We start from the raw sequence: 8,136 nt of genomic DNA on the forward strand, positions 1-8,136 counted from the left end.
CTTGGAGGGGCATGAAGACCTGGCCCTGTTTGGGGAGAGGAAGTTTCTGGGGCCCCCATGCCCAGGTTCTGAGCCCAGAGCCCTGCCCTGGGCTAGACAATCGGATCCCAAAGGAACGCCAGAGGGGACCGGGTCAGGAGGGCCCCTCTGCAGCTCCCCAAGAAGCAGACGGCTCCAGCCTCAGCTCCACCCGTCCCCCTCCCTGCTCCGGGCCTTCCGTGGGTCCCCGGAGACGGCAGCATCCCGAGGACAGGCAGACTTGGCCACACCACGGTGTCCCTTAAAAGACAGAGGCCAGGAGCGACCGTCCAGCCCCCGGGAGAGACACGCAGGCCCCGCCCCGCCATGGTACTGGGCCCTCCAGTGCAGGGCTGTGCTATACACACACGTATATAGAGATATATAATTTCGGAGTTTTTTTCTCATAATCCAGAACACACAGTGGCTACTTTTTATGTTGGCCTGGAATCTCTCTCTGAGACCCCCGATTTTACCTTCTTTCTTGGAGGGTGTTGGGAGGAGACCCCTCTTCAAATCCAGTTTCCTCCACATCCGCCCCTCTGAACTGACACCTCCACCACCGCCCCCCATCCACCCCGAAGCGTCCCAGAGGGTGCGGGGTCAGGTCCACCACCCCCAGACACCCCCCACCCCGGGGTGAGGCAGGGGCAGCCCCCAAAGCAGTGCCAGCAGGACTCGTTGCCAGTGATACCAAAACACTTTCCCACGCAGTGCCTCACTTGTCTGCTGGTGTGTCACCCCCGTGGTCCGTCCCCAGCCCGCCCTTCCCTCGTTCCGGCCCCACGTCTCCTGCTGTATTTGGGGGTGCGCTGCGGTGCTTGCCTTCTGCCACCCCCGCCCCAGCCCTGCTCCCGGGCTCCAAAGGGGTCGTTTTGGAATCCCTGGCCCAGAGGACAGACCTCAGGGGCACACCCCGGGTCCCGGGCGAGGGCTTCTCCTCCCCAGGTGGTTGCGGGGCCAATTCCCGGATGCCACACACCTCCCCAGGCAGTGTCCCCACCTCCCATGCAGGCTGGCAACCCTGTCTCAGGGTCATTGCTGCCCCACCCCCAGCCCAGAGGCACCCCCGTCCCCCACCCTTCTTGCCAAAGGACCGACTTGTCCCCGTCCTGGAGACCAGCCTCGGGTGGCATCCCCTCCTGCCCCGTCCCCTTGCCCCTGACTGACCGACTCCCTGTTCTGTGTCTTCCAGCTGTGACTAGGAAGGGCATCCGGTGTGAAACAAACAAAAAAACAAAACCCGATATATGCAATATCTGTCTGTCTGTACCCGTGGGCCCGGCTCAGCAGTCAGAGGGGCGTGGGGACAGCCAGGGGCGTCAAGTCACAGGCCCGGGTCTGGGCGGCAGACTGTGCTGTTGTCTTGTCCTCGGTTTTATTTTCTGTTCACTCTTTCTTTTTCTTTTGTTTTCTTTTCGTCGTTTTAATTCTAATTTCCTTTGCTTTTTACTTGACCAAAGCTAAGACAATAGCCAGATGGTTAATGGGGCGGCCAGATGGGGAGGGCCGGGGACAGGATTCTGCAGCCTCAGGCCATCCCCTCGCCCCACACCACCTCCAGCCCCACCCGGCCCCCCAGCATCTCGGGTCAGGACCCCCCAGGCAACTGGCCCCCAGTCATTCACCCATCGGCCCCCCAGGGTTTAGAATTCTTTCAAGAGCCACCGTCATACACTCATGCCATGTTTTCTTCCAAAAAGACACCTCAGCAAGCCCCAGGGGACAGAGAGAGAGCCCAGACCGCCCCCTGGCCAGGACACTGCCCCTCAGAGCCGCCCCTTGACCGGAGAGCCCAGTGTGTCCATGTGGCTGATTCCTGATTTTTTTTTTCCTCCCCTGTGTTCCCTGGGGAACTAGGGAGCAGGTGGCACCGTCCCTGCAGCACCTGCACCCCGCGGCACCCCAGGGCCCAGAGCACCCCAAAAACGAAGACCGGGCACTGCCCCCCCTGCCCCCAGCTTGCGTTCCTGAATACACGAGGCAGGTGCCAGGCAGCGTGTCGTCCTGGGACTGTTTGGTTTTTCCCCATATTTCTTGGAAAAGCTACGCAGTCCCTGCAGGGCCAAGTTCCTAGGCCCCTCGCTGCAGGCAGAATAAGGTCGAAACACCAGGAACCAGGGTCCCAGGCCCACCTCGGCATGGGGTAGGTGACGGCATCCCCAGGGGTGTTGGTTGGTTTTGTTTCATTTTAACATTTATGAAACTGACATCTCCTCCCAACTCCCCCCGCATCACCCCCCTACCCACCCATCCTCCATCCCCCGTCAGAGGCTTGGCCACAGCCGTGCAAAGCCCCCCAGCCCGACCCTGGGGTTCAGCCCAGGCTGTGGGAAGGAGTGGGGGGGCCCTCCCACATATATGCAAATTGCCTCATGCCTTTGCCCCGGTGGAGATGGGTCTTGGAGGGGCATGAAGACCTGGCCCTGTTTGGGGAGAGGAAGTTTCTGGGGCCCCCATGCCCAGGTTCTGAGCCCAGAGCCCTGCCCTGGGCTAGACAATCGGATCCCAAAGGAACGCCAGAGGGGACCGGGTCAGGAGGGCCCCTCTGCAGCTCCCCAAGAAGCAGACGGCTCCAGCCTCAGCTCCACCCGTCTCCCTCCCTGCTCCGGGCCTTCCGTGGGTCCCCGGAGACGGCAGCATCCCGAGGACAGGCAGACTTGGCCACACCACGGTGTCCCTTAAAAGACAGAGGCCAGGAGCGACCGTCCAGCCCCCGGGAGAGACACGCAGGCCCCGCCCCGCCATGGTACTGGGCCCTCCAGTGCAGGGCTGTGCTATACACACACGTATATAGAGATATATAATTTCGGAGTTTTTTTCTCATAATCCAGAACACACAGTGGCTACTTTTTATGTTGGCCTGGAATCTCTCTCTGAGACCCCCGATTTTACCTTCTTTCTTGGAGGGTGTTGGGAGGAGACCCCTCTTCAAATCCAGTTTCCTCCACATCCGCCCCTCTGAACTGACACCTCCACCACCGCCCCCCATCCACCCCGAAGCGTCCCAGAGGGTGCGGGGTCAGGTCCACCACCCCCAGACACCCCCCACCCCGGGGTGAGGCAGGGGCAGCCCCCAAAGCAGTGCCAGCAGGACTCGTTGCCAGTGATACCAAAACACTTTCCCACGCAGTGCCTCACTTGTCTGCTGGTGTGGCTTTGGGGTTCTCCTCTCCCGTCCCCGGCAGCACGCAATCCCGAGACAGGAAGGAGGGTGTTGGGGACCCAACGGGAAGGAATAAGGGCTCTGGGGAGGAAGGAGGTCACGCACCCCAAGCTGTCGCCCCCACCTCCGCCTTCCACACACGCGTCCGGCTGCATGGGGACGCTCCGCAAGGGGACACGGGCTGCCCAGCCCCTCCCCAGTGGAGAACTCCCAAAATGCATCGACACCCCATCCTCTCATCTTGGGTCCCAGCCAGGACCCCCCAAAATCCAAAGCCCCCTCAAGTCCAGGGCCCCCAGCAAGCCCGCTCAGGGCGAGGAGAAGCAAGGGGACAGGACAGGGCATGTGGCATGGGGGGCGCAGCAGGGAGGAGGGCGAGAGAAGACGTTTTCCTTTCTAGATTTTTTATTTTTCCTCTTCCTTTCTTTCTCCCCCCCCCTTAACTTTTGGGTGGTGTCGTTCCTTTCCTTTTCTCTCCAAGATTTTTTTTTTTTTGAGATTGTTGTTTGTTTCCATTTTGTATTTTACTGATATTACCAGGATAGTTTACTCTCTTGCTTTCTGCTTGCTGCACACACCAGATCACACACACACACACACACACACACACCAGATCTCACACATACACACACCAGATCACACACACACACACACACATCTCACACATACACACACCAGATCACACACACAAACCAGATCACACACACACACACCAGATCACACACACACACACACACACCCCAGATCTCACACATACACACACCAGATCACACACACACACACACTCACACACAAACCAGATCACACACACACACCAGATCTCACACACACACACACCAGATCACACACACACACCAGATCTCACACACACACCAGATCTCACTCACACACACACCAGATCACACACACACACAAACCAGATCTCACACCAGATCTCACACACACACATCAGATCTCACACACACACCAGATCTCACTCACACACACACCAGATCACACACACACACCTGTGCTCATGAACCCCATCGGGAGAAGGTTCTGGCTGGGTCCGCTGTCCCCCTCCTGCTCCTCCTCCACCTCCTCCTCCTCGTCCCCAAGGTGGGGATGGGAGAGGGGCCGAGGGGACACCTGGGCAGACCCGGCCGGCTTTCTCCCCCGCCGTCCTCCCGCTCCCCGCCCCCCACATCATACTCGGATCATAACCTTGTATATTATGCAGTCATTTTGGTTTTCGCCGACGCGCCTAAGTACCATTTACAGAAAGTGACTCTGGCTGTTATTATTTTGTTTTTGTTTCCCTATGCAAAAAAAAAAAAAAATGAAAAAAGGGGGTTCCATAAAAGATTCAATAAAAGACAAAAAAAAAGAAAAAAGAAAAAATGTATAAAAATTAAACAAGCTATGCTTCGACTCCTTCTGGCTGTCCTGGGTCCTCCTTTCTGCGTCCGCCTAAGGCTGTTCCGTATTTGGTGGGGAAGAAGCAAGGGGCAGAGGCTGGAGGGGCCGCAGGGGGCGGGGGCCCCAAGCCCCTTGGATGGGCAGGCAGTGGGGGTTCTGGTACCTTCAGATTAAATGTCCCCCAGGGGATGCCGGGCGTGTCTGGGGACATCTGTGGTTGTCACGACTGGGTTTGGGGTGCTCCTGGCATGGGGTGGGTGGAGGCAGGGGTGCTGCTTAGCCCCCTGCGGCACCCAGGACGCCCCACTCCAGAGAATGATCCACCCTGATGTCCACGGGCCCTGGGCGAGAGATCCTGGTTTAGAGACGGGCCTTAGTGGTTTTGAGTGAGCTGCGTCCAGACCCACCCAGCAGTGCCCCTGGCGGCTGCAGCCTTCCCCTTGTAGGATGGGCCATTTCACACCCCTGGGCCTTTGCTCCAGCCATTTCCTCTGCACGTTGCGGCCTCTTCCTCCAAGAAGTCTCCCAGCCTTTCCCCAGCCTGACTCCCCCCGACCTGTCTGGACCATCCATTGATGAATTCCAACCGGCATCAGGGGAGCCCCTGCTCCCTGCCTGGCACAGGGGACCCCACCTCCTCCCTTCCACCTCGGAGTCATCCAAGGCCAGGGCCCGCACACTGTCAGTGCTCCGTAAGTGCACAGAATGCCTTCCCTTGCTTTTGCCAACATTCAGCGGAGATTTCCTGAGCACCTGCTGAGTACCAAGCCCTGGGACAGACACAGCAGGGAACAAAACGCCCAAAGTGACCTGCCTGGGGCTTACTGCTTCTCCAAAGTCTGAGGGACGGTAAACAACAGACATAGATGTAAGTGAAGTATGTTGGAGGCTAGGGAGACAAAAGAAGCAAAGTGAAGGTAGGAGAGTGGGCCTCGTGTGAGAGAGGCCTGGAGGGAGGGAGGGAATGAGCACCTCGAAAATATGGCAGCCGGCACAGCCCGTGCAAAGGCCTTGGGGCAGGACTGTGCCTGGAGTGTTGGAGGCACAGTGAGGAGGCTTGTGTGGCCCATGTGGCTGCATCCGAGTCAGGAGGGGGAGAGACGGAGGAGGGGAGGGTGGGAAGGGGACGGGGCAGGTCATGCAGGGCCTGGTGGGCTGCAGGGAAGACTTGGGCTTTGACCCTGAGGGAGATGGGAGCCATGGAGGGCTGTGGGCAGAGGAGGGACAGGCCTGACTCGCTTTCGATGCACCTCCTGCAGGAAGCCTTCTCCACCTGCCCAGACAGAGCCCCTGCCCCAGTCCCTGTTGAGTCCACCCTGATCGCTCAGGACTGGCCACACATTCACGTCCAGCTGTCTCCCCAGCCTGGGGACTCCTGGAAGGCTGCCGGGACAGGGGTGCACCATGAGTGTGAGGGGTCCTCCCTTTTTCTTGGGTGGCTGGGATGGAGCCATCCACCCTGTCCCCCACTCCAAGACCCCCGGAGACCCCCCAAGAGACCCCAGGATGGACAAACAAAGCTCTCTTTGCTGCACGGGCTCCTTCCCTCCTACCCACAAAACCACCAGACAGGGACAAGCTGATACTTTCTACAGATGGGGAAACTGAGGCACATAGAAGGGAGGCCAGACGCATTGAGAGAGCCCCAAGCAGAGAGTCCACACGGACACGCAGATACACAGCCCCGCGACGCCTCTCGGTGACAGGCAGGAAGATACGCTCAGGATGGGGGGTCCGAAGCCCCTTCCCAAGCCCCACCCCCAGCTTGGGTGGGCCCCTGTGCCCTCGGCAGCGGGGTTCTGGCTCCCCCTGGTGGGCAGACTGGCGACCCTGACCCGAAAGCCAGCCCCGCTTCTCCTCTCCCATCCACAAGGCCCAGCTCCTCCCCGCGAGAGAGCGGGGCGCCCGCGGGAGCCTCTTGGACAGGGTCGGCGTTGAGCCGGGTGGGGGGGGTCTCAGCTGGGGTTCTGGGGGCTCAGCCAGGGTCGGGGCTCCGCTGGGGTCGGGGAGTCTCAGCCGGAATCGGGGTCTCAGCCGGGGTATGGGAATTAGCTGGGGTTGGGGATCTCAGCCGGGGTGGGCCAGGTCGGGGCTCAGCTAGGGTCGGGGGGGTCTCAGCCGGGTGAGGGCTCAGCCTGCCGTTGGATCGCCAGGAAAGCCTCGGTGGTCTTCAGTCATTCTTGGCCGGGGGGGGGCGCCTCAGCACTGCAGGCTGCTCGCCGTCCCTGACCCCCACCATAAAACAGGGGCAGGCTGCGACCCCCCAAAATGCGGCCACGCAAAAAGAAAACAAACAAAAAAAAAACCAAAAAGAACCAAACTCCAAACGCCCCTTAGTGATGAAGTCCCCCCCACTCCACGGAAAGGGAGGCGGGGTCTCAGATGGGGTTGGGGACGGTGCAGGGGGGCCCTGCCACTCCCTCTCCCTGCCACCCTCAGCCCCCCCCCACCACTGCAGGAAAACCCCAGACCTGCCACTGAGCAGACGGGAAGCAGAAAACTTCCTCCCGGACCTGTGGCCTAAGCCCACCCTCTGACCTTCAGATCCTCCAAGTCTGAGAGTGGAGGCTCCTTCACCGGCCCCATCTTCCCCACTGCAGCAAAAGCTGACGTTTATTAGATGCCATCTGGGTCCCCCAGTCCTGTGCTCAGGATTTTTGTACACATTATTTCTTTTCATCCTCACAACGGCTTATGAAGGATCCTCCCTTGAACAGGGGAGGTCACTGAGGCACAGAGAGGTTAGGGAATGTGCTTGAGGACACACAGCAAAGAAGTGCGAAAAGATATCAGGCAGCGAGTTAAACAAAATGCCTGAGACGGAGACTGGGCAGAGATATGAGATAGTGGAGGGTGGGGAGGGCTGGCGGTGGGGGGAGCTCCTTGCCCAGGGGTGCCCTCCAAGCTCGAGGAGGATTATCGGTTGGGGACCAAGCTTGGGATGGGGCTGGTAAGAGAGCAGTGGGTCCCAAGCCCTCTTCATTTGGGCACACTTTCCCCTGAACCCCAGATGGAGTCATTTTGCTGACCCCAGGTCCAGGTCGTTTCTTACAGGATGTGGAGGAGGCATTGGGGCCACTCTGGAGGGCTGCCTGGAGGAGGCCAGCTCCGCGTGGAGGAGCTCTCCATGCTTCCGTGGCTGGGAGGCCCCTCTCCCTCCTCCAGCTGCAGCCCCGTTACCCTCTCCTTCCTTCTATTTCTTTTTGGGTCTCTTTTTCCTCCTTTTTATTGCCGGGGAGACAAGAAGGGCCTGGATTTCAAAAAAAAATCTTGGTAATCCAATTTAAGAAGGATCAATAGTATTCCGGGCCTCTTACAATTCTCACAAACCCCTCAAGGAGTCCTCAGGCTTCGTTGTTTCCATTTGACAGAAGAGGACAGGGAGACTCAGAGAGGTTAGGATGCTTGCCCTGATTTGAACACAGCAGAAGTGGTGGAGCCCACCCTGGAGGACATGAGCCAACCCTCACTCTTGACCTCTAGCCTCTCTGGGTTCCTGGCTCTCAAAGCAGGATGGATGGGCAGGCAGAGACAGGTGAGGGGCAGACTGGGGG

Source organism: Propithecus coquereli, unplaced genomic scaffold, assembly GCF_000956105.1.
Source record: "Propithecus coquereli isolate 6110/MARCELLA unplaced genomic scaffold, Pcoq_1.0 Scaffold241, whole genome shotgun sequence".
Taxonomy (NCBI): domain Eukaryota; kingdom Metazoa; phylum Chordata; class Mammalia; order Primates; family Indriidae; genus Propithecus; species Propithecus coquereli.